This window comes from Equus quagga, chromosome 14 (assembly GCF_021613505.1).
Source record: "Equus quagga isolate Etosha38 chromosome 14, UCLA_HA_Equagga_1.0, whole genome shotgun sequence".
NCBI classification, from domain to species: domain Eukaryota; kingdom Metazoa; phylum Chordata; class Mammalia; order Perissodactyla; family Equidae; genus Equus; species Equus quagga.
In genome coordinates, this window is record NC_060280.1 from 28,549,668 (window position 1) to 28,566,530 (window position 16,863).

Sequence of the window (16,863 nt, forward strand, 5' to 3'; positions counted from 1 at the left end):
AAAGTTTTTCTCATACGGAGTAATGCTGTAAACTATAAAAGGTGGCTTAGTGCAAGCAAACTTGAAAGGCATGGAAGGATGGGGAGAGGATAGCCTCTCAGGTGTCCAAGTATCCCAGTATCCCTAAGCTGGAGGAGCTTTGTCCAACTTGGCATGCCCGTGCTGAAGGCTGGGCTGGACCACCTGAACACAGGTTCTGGGCTTCTAGAAAGATTCTCGACTGAGTTACACACCTAGCGGCTTGGTGAGTGATTCTTTGCACCCTCTGCCTCTTTTCTTAAAGCTTCTATGATCTCACTAACATCTTGAGTATCCCTCTTGCAGCCTCTTTCATCATCCTTTCTCCCTCTCTCCAGGGTTAGGTAATCCCTACTCACTTGGCCCAGCCCTGCACAAGCAGAAGACTCCTGGTAAAGTACAGGCAGGGGAGTCAGCACCATCCCTTTCTGGTTTTTCCTGGGTAGGCAGCTCTCTTTCACCTCTAGCCTTTTGTCTTTTTTTTTTTTTTCCTTTTAAGTATGATTTTCTTTGTACCAAAACCATACCAAAAAATAGAAGCAGAAAAGTCCTCCTAAAGCTAAAATACTTTTCAATTGGAGGTAGCTTAATGCATATATTTTTACTTAAGCTATAAATTAGAGCTATTTGGCACCCTTGGGGAACTTTTTATAATAGGTACCACAGAATTATTACTTTGAAGGAAGTTTAACCTGAGCTCAGACATATTCTTCTGAAGGGCCTCCCTTTATTCTCTCTTGTTCCCTAAGGCTTTCTCTGATGTGGCTGTGCTGAGAACTAGAGCAGTTTTTTTTTTTTTTTAAAGCTTTTAAAGAAGGCTGGCTTGTAAAAATAAAGCCAGAAAGGCAAAGTTCTTCCATCCTTATTTTTTGTGCTTCAAGATCTTGGGGAAATCTAAGATCCATAATTACATCTAGGAATGCTGATATATTCACTCATTCATTATTTCATTCAACATTTATTGGAGCCTCATTATGTTCTATGACCTGTGCCAAATGCTGGGGATACAAAGAAAAATGAAGAATATGCCTTTAAGAATCTGCTGCACAGGACTAAGTAAAAGATGAAGTGGACAAAAATCGGTTGACATCTGTCTGGAGGGGGAGGAGAAATGTACAGGGCTGAAGAAGAAGTTGGTGCTCCATTGCATTTAGCCTCCATTATTACCTGGGAAATGACTGGCTTCATTGTTACTCCCTCAGTTAGGTTGCTTGTGGCCCAAATTCACCTGTGCTATCTAAGTATCAATTCACCAAATGTTGGTTTGAGGATTAGGGTTGGCAATGGGAGGATCTCAGAGCTTCTAGTTTGCTTTTGCTGTTCTTGACCACAGAGGGGACTTTCAGAGCTAAAAATTAATTGTTGTAACTCTGTTTTTGTCATGTACAAGCTTTTTAAGCTCAGGCAAGCCACTTTTCTTCTTCCTTTCAGTTTTGTCATCTACAGACTGAGAAAACATACCCATCATCCTACGTTTGGTAAGATTGCATAATGTTCATGGAAGTGGTTTGGAAAGAACAAAACAATAAACACAATAACATATGTGGTAATCTTTGAGGTGGACAAAAAGAATACTCCTTTAAAAATGCTCCCAATATATTGGGAAAGATATACACATGGACAAATAGTTACAATAGTTGAGGGCATGAAAAATAGGCTGTGCGAGTACCGTGGAGAGGCCATACCATTCCTGTGAAATGGATACAAGAAGCTAAAAGGAAAGGTAACATTTGACTTGTGTCTTGAAAGAGGAGAAAGAGTTTTCCAGGTGAACATCATTTCAGCAGAGGAAATTGCAGGTATGAAGGCAGGGAGGTGTAATAGAGTATATTATGATTGAAGAATCATAGAAATTTATTTTGACTGGGGAGTAATATTTGTGTTGAAAAGGGTAGGAAATATGTTTAGATAAGTGGGCAGGAGCTGGAGTGTGAAGGACCCGGTATGTCGTATTCAGGAGTTTGGACCTGCTCCTATAGGCTATTATAGAGAGATACCAGCCACATGTGGCTATTTACTTTTAAATTAATTAAAATTAAAGTAAGTTATAATCCAATTCCTAGGTTGCAATAGTCACATTTCAAGTGCTCAATAGCTACTTGTGTTTGGTAGCTACCAGATTAGACAGAGCAGATACAGAACATTTACACATTTGCAGAAAGTTCTATTGGACAGCACTGCTATAGGCATCGTGTAGGGAGCATAAAATGTCTTTGGGCAGGGAAGTGACATGGTCATATTTGTGTTCGGAAATATCACTCGGATGGCAGCATTAAGAACAGCTTGCAGGGGCTGGCCTAGTGGCTCAGCGGTTAAGTTCGCATGTTCTGCTTCGGTAGCCCGGGGTTCACCGGTTCAGATCCCGGGTGCAGACATGGTACCACTTGGCAAGCCATGCTGTAGTAGGCCTCCCACATATAAAGTAGAGGAAGATGGGCACAGATGTTAGCTCAGGGTCAGTCTTCCTCACCAAAAAGAGGAGAATTGGTGGCAGATGTTAGCTCAGGGCTAATCATCCTCAAAAAAAAAGAATGGCATGGAGGAGAGGGAGAGAGGGATTTGCAAGTCTTTTGTTTTGGTTTGTTTTTTTGTTGAGGAAGGTTTGCCCTAAGCTAACATCTGTTGCCAATCTTCCTTTTTTTGCTTGAGGAAGATTACCTCTGAGCTAACATGTGTGCCAATCTTCCTCTATTTTTCTCATGTGGGTCACTGCCACAGCATGGTTGACAGTGGGGTAGGTCTGCAGCAAGGATCTGAACCTGAGAACCTGGGTCACCAAAGCAGAGTGTGCCGAACCTTTAACCACTTGGCCACAGGGCTGGCCCCACAAATCATTTTTAAAGTTAAGTGATCACAAATTGTTATTTGGTTCTGTCTTCCTTAGCCCTACTGTCTTCACTGCCTCTCTTCCAACATACACTCATCACGAAGGCAAAACTATCCAGAATTTAGGCCGAAAGGATTTACTTCAGGCAGGCTTTACAGGTGGCATTCAAATATTCCACCCCTTTTCTTCTATTTCTCCCACTGGGGAGGTCAGGAAGGATTTGGTGAGCCTCAATCTATTTCCCACTCTATGCTGATGACCAAAGGTACTTCTGGGAATTAAAGAGAGGGGCAGGAACAGGTCACGTGCCTGGGAGAATGGGAAACTGGCTTATCTGCCACCTATTTGTAGACTGATACTCAGACCAACACCACCTTAGATTATAACTGAAAATGGTCTTTACTTCCCATATTTAACCAGTCACCAAATCCTGCCCATTATACGTCCTTAAAATCTCTCATACTGATTCCTCTCCATCTTTATCAGTGCCTTAACTTAGGCCCTCCTCTTTCTCACTTAAATTACTCCCATAGTCTTCTGGCTGGACTCCTTGGCTCCATTCTCTCCTCCACTATTCCACTCCTCACTGCCTCCTGACTGGTCAAAGCCTCCCAAACCCTTTGGCCTGGAATTTAACAATTTGACTCTATTCTGCCTCACTAGTCTCTTTTCTCATCACTTTTTTCTCTATATCTAAATTTCGACCAAACTTGAAGTCCCCCAAACATTCACCACTCTCTCTTTTTCAAAACTACACAGTGTGTAATGGGTAGAGGCAGGATTGGATCTGAGCCCATATTCCCATCCTTATGTCTCTACGATGCCACTTGTGAAAGGGCAGACAAGAAATGCCATTGTAGAGATGAGTCATGGGTAGGAGAAAAAAGAGAAAGAAGAAGAAACTTTCAGTTCAGTTCACCAGGTGCATATTACCATGGTCCAGGCCCTGGACTAGATGCTGAAGATACGAAGATAAGTAAGGTACATCCTCTACCTTGGGCAGCTCATAGTCTATAAAAAGATGAAGCAAGAAAGCAGGAGCCTTGGTACTTGGACATTGGCCTGTGTTGAGCTGTCTTGGATTCCCCAACAGAGTCTTAGTTTTTAGAAGCTGGGGGAAAAATAAGTCAGAGAAACTACAGAATAACGGATACACAAGGATTTCTGGTCACATTGTATGAAAACGTCCTTCTGGGAAGCTTAGGAAGTTTATATTCCTTTATCACACATGATATCATCAGCAGAGCTTGGCAACAATAACATCCAATTCAAGACATTCATGAATATTGCTCAGGTATCTTTACAACAATATATGCTGACTTCACCTCCCTTTTGGGTGCTAGATGCCTGACCTTTTAAAGTATTCTGGTTGTTTTGGGAATCCTTGTACTTTGATACACAGAACTAATTGTCTCCTTCTTCCTTCTTTTGCTCCTTCCTTTCAGCTTGCTCCCTCCTCAGAGTGTATGAACAACACAAAGATGCAATTTGTATCTCACCAGATTGCATTTACCTGGACTAAACAAGGAAAGAAACTCCCTGGCCTAGCAACCTTCCCTTTTGGCAACCTATAGACAAAGTCCTATGGAGCAGATGGAGCACAGGTGCTGAAATCAGACAGTTCATCACTTACAATGTGACTTATGTCAACCAGGTAACTTCTTGGTGCCTCTGTTCCTCATCTATGAAATAATTGTAATGATTCTGAGCTTCACAAGGTTATAGGGAAGATTGAATGAAGCTATACACCTGAAACGAGCTGACCCGGCACAATCTAAGAACTTTATAGATGTTTTTTTCCTATTTAAAAATTCACTCCTAAAATCCCAGCAGCTTTTAGATACCCTTGCAGGCAATAACCGGTCACCGTGGTGGAGGAGGTGTGACTTGTCTGCTATTTCTCCAGGCAGAATAAATTGTCATCTCTTGTTGCCCCAGAACTTTGCATACGATTCTGCTATTTCATCTACCATGTGTTAATTATTTGTTACTATCTCTTTCCCATATTCAGTTGTCGGTTCCTCAAGGACTGAGATCCTGTCTGATTGATTCATTCCAGGGTCTAGCACAGGACACAGCGATCTGACTTCTAACCTCGATTTATAAGCTGATTGAAGCTAAGTGAACTTTTCTGACATTCAGTTGTCTCATAATAATTGATAATGAGTATGTTTTACTGAGTGACCACTACGTGCAATGTATTATGCACAGTGCATCACTTAACTGTGAATTTGTCTCTTTAAATGGTCTCTTAGCAACTCTACCCCAAAGGAGTTAAATGCTACTTTGGGGGGACATAGATTTACCAACATAGCCCTTTGTTCTTTGGAATTTCATCATAGAAGGGATTGATAAAACAATAGGATAAGGGATCCTGGTAGAGTTTCTGACAACAAAGTAAACTCCCTATTGTTGAAGCCCCATTCATATTTACCAGTTGTTACACCTTTTCCTTGCTTAGAACAATAATAACAAAAACAGTACCAGCAGCAATAATAATAATAGCGACAATAAAAATAATTGCACATTTGTTATTTCACTTGATGTTGATTTTATGTGACCATGTACTCCTGTCATACACAGAGTTTATATCTCTGTATTTGGAATTCATCATACTTTATAATTGTCTGCTTATAAAATCTCCCTACTAGTCTCTATGAGCCACTTAAAAAAAACTGTATATATTTAAAGTGTCTAATAGGATGGTTTGATATACATATACATAGTGAAATGATTACTACAGTCAAACTAGTTAACATATCTCCTCACATAGTTACGTTTTTTGTGTGTGATGAGAGCACCTAAAATCTACTGTCTTAGCATATTTCCAATACTCAATACACTATTATTAACTATAATCATCATGCTGTACAGTAGATCTCTGGATTTATTCATCCTACATAACTGGAACTTTGTATCCTTTGACCAACATCTCATCCTCACCAGCCTCTCGCCCCAACCCTTGGTTACCACCATTATATACTCCGCTTCTATCAGTTCGACTATTTTAGATTCCACATATAAATGAGATCACGGAGTATTTGTCTTTCTGTGCCTGACTTATTTCATTTAGCATTATGTCCTACAGGTTCATCTATGTTGTCACAAATGACAGGATTTCCCTTTTTTTTAAAGTCTGGTGTAATATTCCATTATGTATATATACTGTTTATACTGTTTTCCATAATGGCTGTACCAATTTACATTCCCACCAACAGTACGCAAGTGTTCCCTTTTTTCTACATCCTTGCCAACACTTATCTTTTGTCTTTTTGATAATAGCCATTCTAACAAGTGTGAGGTGATATCTCATTGTGGTTTTGTTTTGCATTTCCCTGATGAGCAGCAATGTTGAACATCTTTTCATATACTTGTTGGCCATTTGTATGTCTTCTTTTGAGAAATGTCTATTCAGGTCCTTTGCCCACTTTTAAATTGGGTTATTTGTTTTCTTGCTATTGAATTGAGTTCCTTATATATTTTGGATATTTGGATATCAGATGAATGATTTGCAAATATTTTCTGCCATTCTGTAGGTTGTCTCTTCTCTCTGTTGTTTCTTTTGTTGCACAGAAGGTTTTTAGTTTGATGCAATCTTCTATGAGTCACTTAAGGGAAGGGACCATGTAATATTCATCTCCGTGTTCCCAGGGTTCAATCAAAGGACTGGCACAAAGTCATGCTAAGTAAAAGGTTGATGTGTGTAAGGTAAGTAAACGAATGTGTGCAGTGACCTTTATCTCATGTGAGAAGGGATGTGTCATGACGAAAACACTTTGCATAGAGACTGAGTTTGAAACTCAGTTCTGCCTCGGTAGGTTGGCCCCGCACAAGTGTTTTAACCTCTTGCAATATCCTTATATGTAAAATCGAGTGATAATATCTCACTAACAGCCTTGTTATAAGGAATAAATTAAGTGATGCTCTGAGCACAATGCATTGCATAGAGTGATCGCGCAATATAAGGTAGTTATTACCAATCATTATGAGGCAGTTGAATGTCAGGAAGGTTCTCTTAGGGTCATTTAGCTTTTAAATCGAAGTTAGAAGTCAGATCACGTCCTGTGCTAGACACTGGAATGAATTAATCAGACAGGATCTCAGTTCTTGAGGAAGCCACAAATACGGGAAAGAGTAACAAATAATTAATACATGATATGATCGATGAAATGGCAGAATTATGTGCAAAGTATTGGGGCAACAAAGAGATGGCAATTAATTCTGCCTGGAGAAACAGCAGTGAAGGTGACACTTGAGCTGTAGTGAGGGCGGAGTCTGGGGGCATTTCTAGACAGCCTTAGAAGCTGCCGGAACCAAGATGCTGCGGGAGTTGAGTGAGTCTCGGTCGGATATCATTACTGGACGAGATCGAGGCCGTTCCGTCAGTGTTTTCAGACGCCCAGGGACCGCAGCTGCTTGGGCCAGTCCTCAGCTTCCACAATTACAGACTGCAGCAAAAGGATGAACGGAGCTCTAGGAAAGGTAACGTAGGTCCCACTCACGCTGGGCGCGGGGGACGTGGTGGGGAGCGCAAAGGTGGAAGGCGGCCGCGCGGCTATTGCCGCCTCTGCGGACATCCGGGTATGAGACACTGGCGAGAACACGGCTCTTCCCGGCAGCACACGCGGCGCCTTGTAGTCAAAGGCGCTCCCTCCTCTCCGCGCCGGGCGTCCTCGCTCGCGCTGACCCGCGCGCCACGCCCCCTGCGCTCGCTTCTCTCGCCGCCCTTTGGCCTGGAAAGAGAACGGAGCCACAATGAGAATCACGAGGCCAGGATGGGTCCAGATAGCTTGAATGACCTTGAGTAGGTCATTTCATTTTTGCATTGTCATTAACTTACGGAATTTCTTCGAAGAAAACCATTTTGACTTGCTGAACTGATTGGGCTGGGAGGCTGCTTGACGATAAAGGAAGGGTAATAATAAACTACATATTTACTTACAGAAGCTTAAGTAACCACAGTAAAACCGTGTGAACCACCATAAATGCGTTCTTTGGCCTTCCCTTGTCCTCTGAACAGAGTTAACTGATTTCAGTTATGCTCTTCCGGTTGTATCATGCTACTTAGAATAATCTTATTTTTAGCAGTTTATGTTAAAATTTTATTTTAGGCATTAATTGTACAGACTATGTCTCCATGCTGCATAGATCAGCATGATCATTGCTGCTCATGGACCTACTAGTATTTACCTTGGGGCAGCCCCGACTGTCTCTAGATGTGTTTCTTTAAGGACCCAACCTCACTTCATCCTTTATGAAATAACTCACTGTTGTTCATCGTAGCCAAATTGTGAGAATTTGGCTAGATCTGGTGAAATGATACTAGAAAAAAAAAATCAAAGTTCTGAAATTCCATTGTTAAAGATGGTCAGATTGATCCATGACTCCACTCTCCTGCTCTCTTTGCCCTGATTCTGAGGAATGCTGAATGAGAGGGATCATATTTCAAGGAATACTGTTTTCCACATTGTATACTCCAGGAGAGCCTATGGAAGTCTGTCAATAGTCCATCACCTAAACATACAAGGGCAGAGAGGGCCCTACACGTCTGATGGCACTGTTCCCTTTCAGACTCCTTTGTTGCTGACTTTACTCTTCCTTTCTGCCCTACGGCTTTGGCCAGAGTCTCTTCTTGACTTGACAAAGACTGAATTCCTGATCCTTCATCTGTGGAGACTTCTCACTTGGAGTGCCCTCACCCTTCTCATCACCTATTCCAGTGCTCCATCTTCAAGACACAGCTCAGTTCTCATCTTTTCCATAAAACCTTTCTGACCACTCTGTCTAAAGTGCCTGTTTATTTTCTGGACTCCTAGCTGGTATTATCTTTTGGCACCTAATCATATGCAGTCTTGTGACCATCCTTGTGTCAGCCTGTCTGGAAGTGTTAGTTAATATTTTACACTTATAAGGAAAAAACATGGCATTTGCATCAGACCTGGGTTCTATCTCTTGCTAGCTATACGACCTTAGGTGGGGTATTTGACCTCTTTGTGCTTCAGTTTCATATCTGTAAAATGCAGATGATGATGCCCACCATATGGAGTTGTTGTAAAGATTATGGAAGATAATGGAAGTAAGAGTACTTTGTAAGGTGTGAAAGACTATACAAGTAGATATATTGATATTATTCTACAGTTAATAAACTACTTTCATTTGCATAATTTCATTTGATCTTCACAATATTATGAGATAATCCTGGCAGGCACAACAGATGAGGAAATGGAAGCTACTGGCACAATGTCTGATACATAATAGGTTCTCAAATGTTCTACTGAATGCCTGAATGAATGAATGCCTTGCCTACCTCTTAAGTGCTTAATACTGAGACTGGAGCCTAGATTTTCTACCCCTCCTAAGACCCCACTGCCTTTCCGTTTCTGAGTATTTCACATCTCCCTAATTTGATAAAATCTAGGTTTTCTTCATCTGTGAAATGAGGAATGAAAACTTTCCTTGACCTTCCTAGATGTCAGTCCTTCTCTTCTTTGTGATCTATACAGCCCATTATACTGATCTCACATTGCAATGTAATAAATAATTTGTACATCTGCTTTCCTCACTAGAAAGATCTGAGGGTAGTCAACTGTATTTTCTTCATGTCTGTATGTGCCCAGCCTACAGTGTGCTTGGCCTAAAGTAGGTACCTGATAAATATTGAATGAATAAGTAAATGAACAAATGTTGACATTACATGGTAAGTACATGGTGGAGCTGGGACTAGAACTTCAAACTCTTAGCTCATTGGTCTTTCCTTGGGACCCTAAGAAGTTTTTAGCTTATAGTCATCTCAAATTTTAGATGAGTGAGAAAGCCAGCTTTACTGGAATAAAACTGGGTGGAATCACACACATCTTTTGGTCAACAGAAGTGGTAGAGCAGGGTAGATCCAATTAGGACACTAATGCTGATATTCCCAAGACCCCCAGAAAACGTATTGATTGTTTAAGGTGGCAGGATCGTGTCTGTGGAAGTCAGAATGCACCAGGGAATGGGTGGCTCACCTGCTCAGTTACTTTGCACAGAAAATGGATGGGCCTGGAGTGTCAAGCTCAGGTCTGGATGTCACTCACCCTGAGGTTACCGTTCATCTCTCAGGATTACCATACTCCTGAACCAGAAGGATATGGTTAGGGGAGGGGTGGTGATCACAAAATGTGTGCCAGATTGAGTCTCCCCAGCCCAGAAGGAGCAACCTTGGGGATTGGTCTCATATGGAGCAGAGTTCATATGAACAAATAGCAGCGAGGATTGAAGCAAATGACAAGCTAAGAGACATGAATTAGAACATAAGAAGATATGAAATTTGGAGCAGACAAATTTCAGGGTGCCTAGAAAGGTAGGGAGTCCAAAAGCCCGGGAAAATGGTCAAGAAGTTGGCTGTTTCCTGGTTACTGTGAGACTGTAAATTCTGAAGCACAGGGACATTTTTCTATGTTGTTTGTGGTTTTATCTTCGGCACCTGTCACACACTAAAGTACATATCGTTTAGTAAATGAGGAGCTGAACAATCACCCCCGTTATCATCACTCCTACCAATTTGACCATTAACAATGTTCCTTGCACTTGCTAAGCCCTTTTCATATCTTATCTAATTTAATCAGATCAACAACTCTATGAGGTAAGTTTTTTATAACGTCTTTAGGGATAAGGAAGTGAGGTTTGGAAGGGTTTATTAATTCAATCAGCAAGTATTTATTGAGCTGCTTCTCTGTGCCAGGGAGTATGCTAGATGCTGAAATGTAGCAGTTTCCTGTCTTCATGGAGATCATATTCCTAGCAAAAGAGACAGATGAATTAAACATATAAATAGTTAACTAATTGTGGTAAATGCCACAAAAGAAAGATTCTGGGTGCTATATGAGTGTATAAAGTAGGATCCAAATAAGTCTGAGCAGTCAGAAAGTTTTCTTGAGGATGTTCCATGACTAAAAGAATGATAGAATTTAGGGTCCATCCTGGTGGTGCAGCAGTTAAGTGCGCACGTTCGGCTTTGGTGACCTGGGGTTCACCGGTTCAGATCCCACTCAGCAAGCCATGCTGTGGTAGGTGTCCCACATATAAAGTAGGGGAAGATGGGCACAGATGTTAGCTCAGGGCCAGTCTTCCTCAGCAAAAAGAGGAGGATTGGTAGCAGTTAGCTCAGGGCTAATCTTCCTCAAAAGAAAAGAAGAATGATAGAATTTAAACAGTGAGAGCATGTGCAAAGGCTCTGAAATGAGAACACGCTCAGAGTTCCAGAGGGCCCAGAGGAAGTTGGGAGGGAGAGAAGCAGTGGGGCTTGGATCGAGAGAGAGTGTGTAGAGAAGTATGGGTATGAGAGCTGGGGAGATGGTCAGGCATTGGATTTACATTTCAGGTAACCAGAGGTATTTTAAAACTGAATTTAGGCACCAGTGTAGTGGTTAAGTTTGCACTCTCTGCTTCTGCGGCCCAGGGTTTGTGGGTTTGGATCCTGGGTATGGACCTACGCCACTCATCAAGCCATTATGTGGCGGCATCCCACAAACAAAGTGGAGGAAGACTGGCACAGATGTTGGCTCAGGGGCAATCTTCTTCACCAAAAACACAAAGAAACCTAGCTGAATTTAGTCCTGGAGGAAGTTAGGGAATTGGGCTTAACAGAGCTCAGCAGTGGCCTGGAAGTGCCATCCAGCACTTATAGTGTGAAGCCAGATATTTCTTTCACTTCTTTTTTAAAAAATTGAGATATAATTCATATACCATAACATTCACCCCTCGATAGTGGACAGTGCAGTGGTTTTTAGTTTATTCACAAAGTTGTTCAGCCATCACAACTATCTAATTCCAGAACTTTTTCATCACTCCAAAAAGAAACCCTGCACCCGATAAGCAGTCACTCGTCATTCCCTACTCTGCTCATCCCCTGATAACCACTTAGCTACTTTCTGTCTCTATGGATTTGTCTGCTGTGGCCATTTCTTATAAATGAAATCATACTGAATGTGAGGCCAAGTATTTCTTCAGTGGTTTGCCAGAGATCATACAGCTAGTAAAATAGAAGTGCTGATAGTCAAACCCAGGTCTGTGTGAACCTATAACCTGGGCTCCTAACTGCTGTAAAGACTCCGTGCAAAGACAGACTTTGACAGTCAACCTATTCAATATATTTAGGAGAGAATGGCCAAAGGAAAAACTACAAACAAAAGCAATTTTGAAAAAACTTAGGAAAAGGTCAGCTAGAACACCACTTATTAGCTCTGTGCGTTGGACATATTAATTCACCCATCTGTGCTTTGGTTTCCTCACAGTAAATGGAGGTAGAAATATCTACCACACAGAACGGTTGTAGATTGAAGGAAATGATGTTTGGCATATAGCAGGTGCTCAAGAAAGGTACGATTATTAAGGCTATTTTTATTACCATATGAGTTTCACTAATATAAATTGGTATTACTCTTTTGCAAGGCAGTGTGGCAGAATGGAAAAGATGGCCTTTGAGTTCAGTCAGACTTGGCTTTGAATTCCTGGCACCTCTTACCAACTGGGCAATTTACCTAAGCCGGTGTTTTTTCCTCTATACAATGGCGGCAATTATCTCAGTAATGTTTCAGTCAGAGGACTGGTGTAAATATTAATTGAAATAGTACATGTAAAGTGCTTAGCACAAAGGATGTACTCAATAAGTGATAATAACAATGCTATTTTAAGTAATATTTGTTAATATACAAATATGTTCTGTTAGTATTCATAAAACAGCTCTCAGTTGTTTGTCTCACGGGCCACTGACTCACCGCTGTCACCACCCACCCTAGGGCCTTGGTGTCCGAAACTCCTCACACACTATAGATTTTGCCCTGTGACTTCAGTTGTTAGGTTGCTATTCAGGCCTTTCTCAATTCCTGGCTGCCTAGCTCGTGGGACAAGTATTTTTGTAATCCACTGCAGCAGCTGTGTCCTCATTCATTCATTCACTAGCATCACAGCCCTCCTCTTTCATTTGCACCAGAGCTGGAGCTGCTCCTCATTTGCTGACTGTGGGGAGGGGGTATTTGTGGATACAGTCCCAAAATAGATTACTTTTGTCCTGCTAAATAACGCCGAGCATTGCAGGGGAGAGGAAGCACGTTTCCCAGAGCTGAGAGGGAGAGTTCGCACCACAATTTGAATGTCTTCCAGAAAGTTGCCAAGCCTTAAGCCTCGGTTTTAGATAATTAAATTCCTAGCTGTTGTAGAGCCTCAGAAATCGGAACAATTAAAGTGAGGAAAAATCAGTCTCGTCTAGATTTTTCTTCCCATCCATACCTCTTCTGTATGAAGTGACCCATTTAAGAATACATTCTGTTCACTCTGATTTCTATTCTGTTTGTCTTGGTTGATAGATCTTGGGCCTAGAGGGACCTTTGAGTCATCTGCTCTAACTCCAGAAAGGAGAATTACTAGGCAAGGTATGGTGGCCAGTGATGGAGGGAGCTGCCCGGAGCTCCTGTCTCCCAGCGCTCCCAGTTGCCTATTCTGTCTTTTATGCTGGCCAATGTTAGGTTAAGCGTATTGCACACATACTTTACAAAGTCTATTATATTAGTATCTGCTTTAATTGTGATTTTTAGAATCGTCTATGCACTTTGCCCTTCCTTCTTTCCATTCATATCCTTCCAAATCTTCATGACGTCACATTCTCTGGGAGACTTTTCCTAAATTTGATCATTTTTCCCCTTGATTTCCTAAACATTAACACATTCATTTATGTGAGAGAGGGTGTAAAATAGTGGGGAAATTATGGGTTTAGAGAGAAACCTAAGATCCTATACTAGTTCTTATAGTAGCTGTTTGACTTTGGGTAAGTTACTTAATCTCAGTTTCCTCAACTGTAAAATGGGATAATAATACTTATCCTGTAAGGGAATTATGATTTAAACACATGGTAGGTTACTGAACAAAATAGATGTTGGTGGTAATAAATGGTAACAATGATTATCACTAATTTACTTCTTTCTAATCATTTATTTGTTCATCAAAACAAACTTTGATTGACAACGTCTACAATGTGCCTGAGAGGAATATGACATGGCCCTTGCCCCTGAGGACCTCTTGGTTTAGTATAGTAGTCTGTGGGTGATGTTAAGAGTTTCAGTGAATCTCTTGAAGTAGTATGTAAACTTTTGGATATCCATGCCGATATGTATTTGTCTGGGGAGAAGGTTCATGACTGAGCAGATTCTCAGCAATGTCACTACACCCTAAAAGCTCAAACCTTCTCCTGCTGGCCATCTCCACCTGGCTTTCCTGCCAGAGGTGCTTGTTGTTCATACTGCCTATTTTGACTTAATCTTTTTTTTTTTTAAAGATTTTATTTTTCCTTTCTCTCCAAAGCCCCCTGGTACATAGTTGTATATCTATTTTTTAGTTGTGGGTCTTTCTAGTTGTGGCATGTGGGATGCTGACTCAGCGTGGCCTGATGAGCGGTGCCATGTCCGTGCCCAGGATTTGAACTGGCGAAACCCCGGGCCGCTGAAGCGGAGTGTGAGAACTTAACCACTCGGCCGCAGGGCCAGCCCCGACTTAATCTTATAATACTTGCTGTATTGCTCAGCTGTTTAATGCAAATATATGTTCATATCTCCAGCCATTCAAACTCCTGTAAGACAGGGATTGTGCTTACATTTTTTAATAGCTTTATTGAGATACAATTCATATACTGTACAATTCACCCATTTAAAGTGTACTATTCAGTGGCTTTTAATATGTTCATAGTTGTGCAACCATCACTACAATCAATTTTAGAACATTTTCATCACCCCAAAAAGAAACCCCATATCCCTTAGCTATCATCCCCAGCTCCCCAGACCCTCCAGCCCTAGGCAACCACTAATCTACTTTCTTTCTCTATAGATTTGCCTAGTCTGGGTATTTCATATAAATGGAGTCATACAATATTTGGCCCTTTGTGACTGGCTTCTTTCACTTAGCATAATGTTTTCAAAGTTTATCCATGTTGTTACATTTTGTTTTTATATTTCCTTTAATATTCAGCACAGTAGCTGGCACATAAAAGGCTTTTTAAAAATAAACTATTTTAGGGGCTGGCCCCGTGGCCGAGCGGTTGGGTTCGCGCGCTCCGCTGCAGGCGGCCCAGTGTTTCGTTGGTTAGAATCCTGGGCGCGGACATGACACTGCTCATCAGACCATGCTGGGGCGGCGTCCCACATGCCACAACTAGAAGGACCCACATCGAAGAATATACAACTATGTACCGGGGGGCTTTGGGGAGAAAAAGGAAAAAATAAAATCTTTAAAAAAAAAAAACTATTTTAGAATAGTTTTAGAATTACAAGAGAGTTGCAAAGATAGTACAAAGAATTCCCATATGTCCTCTTATTATCTTACATTAATATGGTGCATTTTTTCGTAATAATGAACTGATATTGATATATTATTATTAAAGTCCAAACTTTATTCATATTTCTTTCATTTTTTTAATGTAATGTCCCTTTTCTGTTATAAGATCCCCTCCAGGATGTTATATTATGTTTAGACGTCTTGTCTCCTTAGGCTCCTCTTGTCTGTGATAGCTTCTCAGACTTTTCCTTGTTTCTGCATAATAGCCTCTAACACATATATGTTGCAACAATTGAAATTGTTACCCATAGTGGACAGGATTTTCTCTTTATGTTATGGGACCTTAAGGACATTTAGTATTTATCATCTAGTTACTTTGTAAAAAGACTTCCTGTGTTAAACGTGCCCTTAGTAAAGCTACACCACTGACCTTTTGGCTGGGTGCCCCCAGGGCAGAGTGAGAGTGAAATAACTGGGTTGGGGGGAAGCTTAGGAGGGGAAGCTGCCCCTGCAACTGCCTCCTCTCATTATTATTGTTTTGTTGATGTTGATCATTGTTATTATTATTGAGAAAGACATTGAGAAAGGCGTTATTGAGAAAGGCATTGCCTTTGAAGTGAAACAGTCCTCTTAGCCACTTAGCTATAATTTCCTGGAATATAACTTCTATGGGTCTTCAGTCGCCTCAGCGGTAAAATTGCTTTGCAGGGTTTTGAGAATTAGGGAACAGTTAAGAAAGTCCCTCACCTGGTGCCTCTGCTTGGCAGATGCGTAATAGGTGTTGATTGATAGTAGAAAAAATAGATCAAACTGGAAAGAGGAAATAGGGTAAAAAAAAAAAAAAAGCAGCATGGAAGGGAAGCTTTTGTTTTTTGAGCATTTTCTGTAGTGGGTAAAATAAGAAAGAAGATGACCTTGGTTTGCTGGCATGTTTGGTATTAACTGTAGGACAGCTTCCTTGCTAGATAAGAGTGTTTGGGTCCTTTTTGGTTTGTGTACTGTGGGTTTCTAGCCTTTTTGTGAAGAGGTGCTTGGAGATCTGTGAATGCTTAAGATTGTTCTAACATGGCTGTTTTGCTGTAGGTGCTGTGTCTGAGGAACAACACCATTTTTATGCAAGCCTTTTCCCTCTTAAGGTAAGGACATTAATAACAGCAATTACACAGAGCCGATATTTGCATTCTGCTAGGCAGATCACAACATTCTTCTTTCATCATCTCCAATAGCATGTCTACTAAGGATCTCAGGCATTAACTCCCCACCGTCTTGCTCCTTCCCCATTCTCAGTAAATGACAACTCCATTCATCTAGTTGCTCAGCCCAAAATCCTTGGAGTCATCCTTGACACTGTCATTTCTCTCACTCTACATACAATTCCTTAGCAAATCTTGTCAGCTCTACTTTTGAAATATGTACATAATCAAACCATTTCTCACCTCCAGTTTCAGGTCTCATGCTTTCTGTTTTGCTAAACTGCTAGGGAGCAGCTCCTCTTCTCTTCTTTACTACCTTCATCCTGCCTCCTAACTGGTCTCCCTGCTTTTACTTTTGTCTTCTATCCTTTGCACTAAAACCAGAGCGATTCTTATAAAATCATGTTAGCTCACATCATTCCTCTCTCAGAACTCTCCAGTGGTGTCCATCTCACTCACAATAAAATCTATAGTTCTTACCATGGCCTACAAGGCTTATATAATCTGCTCCCTCAATATATACTA

The 16,863-nt window shown here is 41.1% G+C and overlaps 1 protein-coding gene across 1 annotated transcript in view; it reads left to right on the top strand.

Annotated features, from left to right (window-relative positions):
- Window positions 1–7,282: 7,282 nt before the first annotated feature.
- The window catches only part of MRPL48 (mitochondrial ribosomal protein L48), a 47,295-nt gene continuing 37,714 nt past the window's right edge, over window positions 7,283–16,863 (top strand). Inside the window, exons 1-2 of the mRNA XM_046638680.1 lie at window positions 7,283–7,327; window positions 16,229–16,281. The gene's annotated coding sequence lies outside the window, so the exon portion shown is untranslated. The remainder of the gene's footprint in view (window positions 7,328–16,228; window positions 16,282–16,863) is intronic.